Below are 2,003 nucleotides of genomic sequence, written 5' to 3'. Positions count from 1 at the left end.
TATATATATATATATATATATATATATATATATATATATATATATATATATATATATATATATATATGTGTGTGTGTGTGTGCGTAGATATATGTATATGTATATACATAGATTAGGTTTTGACAAGGCGCTGTAAAGATAAGCGCCTTATGGATGCGAAACCATTGATGGATGCGCTATTGACCGGCCATATCTGTCTTTATATATATATATATATATATATATATTAAGACGGCAGCACGCAAAAGGTTGACAGCACGTGGCTGCCTGCGCGTTGAAAGCTAGGAGTGATGTTCACGAGGCAGTGTATGCTGTGACATTGCTCCGTTTACTTCCCAAGTTGTGAAATTTGTGCTTTCATGATCACCTGTATGCTGCAGTCTGTAAGTTTGTCATGGACAAGAAGTTGGAACAAAGAGCCAACGTGAAATCTTGCACTAAACTTGAGAATTCCGCTACAGATGCATTGAGCATACTTCGGCAAGCCTATAGCGTCGAGGCAATGGGTCGTACGCAGTCTCTCGAGTGGCGCAGGCGCTTCAAAAACCAAAGAACGTCCCTGGAAGATTATGAGCGATCCAGATGACCTTTCACGAGTGCCATCACTGGGAATGTGGTATTGTGCATCGGGAATTCGACCTCAGGGCCTGGCTGTCAAACAAGAGTTCTACTGCAACGTTTTGAAGCGTTTCACAGAGGGCATTAGGCAAAAGAATTGGAGTCTCCACCAAGCATCACTCACTCATGAGTTTCTTGCCAAAATGAAAATTGTATCGTTTCCTCACATCGTATTCGCCAGATTCAGTGGACTTCATTTTGTTCCCCAACATGGAAATGCAGCTCAAAGGTCGCAATTGTGACACTGTTGCCAAGATCCAAAGCGAATCACAGAAGGTTCTCAACTCGCTTGCGGAAAACGACTTGCAGGCCAGATACCAAAAATAACAGGAATGCAGGGACCGCTGTATTACTGCACAAGGTGGCTACTTCGAAGAAGATGATGTTGAAGCTTATGTAAATAAGTTATCTTTTGTTTAACGTAACTATTCCGGGAAACATTTCTACACAATCTCGTACAAGAAAATGGTTGACATCTCGTTGGTCACAGTTTTCGTGAGAAAGTTCTGGTACAAGTCTAAACACCAACACAAGGAAATACACATGGTGTTATTCTTAAATTGGCTATACATTCTTTGTAAATATCAAATGGTTTTCAACGCACCTCCGCTATATTTAAAACTGTAAATCACAGTAAAGAATAATAAAATGTTAACTATAAAACATTAAACGTCTGTTCGTATCTTGCTTGCTTGCTTGCAATGTTACCCAAACTAGCACATAACGGAAAAATACTTTGAATTAAGTTTACCCAGAAATGTTAGTACGAAGTGAACAAAAAAGTTTCGCGTAGATCGGACAAGTAGATTTAGAGATATTAGAGGTTTTCGGGAATAAGTAACCACAACTATGCATAATGGGAAAATATTGCAAATATCATCTTCATCCTGAAACGGAAGAAACTCTTATCTTTCTGAGTATTTTACAGTAAATGTTTCTATTTTCGCTTTTGTTAAATATAATATTTTAATCTCTTAGGAATAATTTTAAGTGAATGTGATTTCAAAAATGTAAGTTGTTTTTACAGTAAGTATTTATATTTTAGCTTTCTTTAGACAGACAATATTTTAATGTTTTTAAAAATTATTTTTAAGTGAATACCATTAGAACATTTTTTTTTTTTTGGTATATCCAAAATATATTTTAAAGTGAAATGACTTTAAAACTACGGTATTTCGAAAAGGCACTTTCGTAACCTCGGTGTTAAATAGTATTTTTCCCCATAGGTTTCTTTCGAGTGCATTCAACGTATCTCATCTCAAAGGATTTGGCTGCTATTTCTAGCATGTCCTGCTACCACGTAACAGCTGTTTACGATAAAGGATCGGAAATACATGTTACATGGTAGCAGGGTTTGCAAGAGATAGCAACCAAGTCTTTCGCAT

Source organism: Octopus bimaculoides, chromosome 21 (genome assembly GCF_001194135.2).
Source record: "Octopus bimaculoides isolate UCB-OBI-ISO-001 chromosome 21, ASM119413v2, whole genome shotgun sequence".
Classification (NCBI taxonomy): Eukaryota; Metazoa; Mollusca; class Cephalopoda; order Octopoda; family Octopodidae; genus Octopus; species Octopus bimaculoides.
This window is presented reverse-complemented; position numbering follows the sequence as displayed.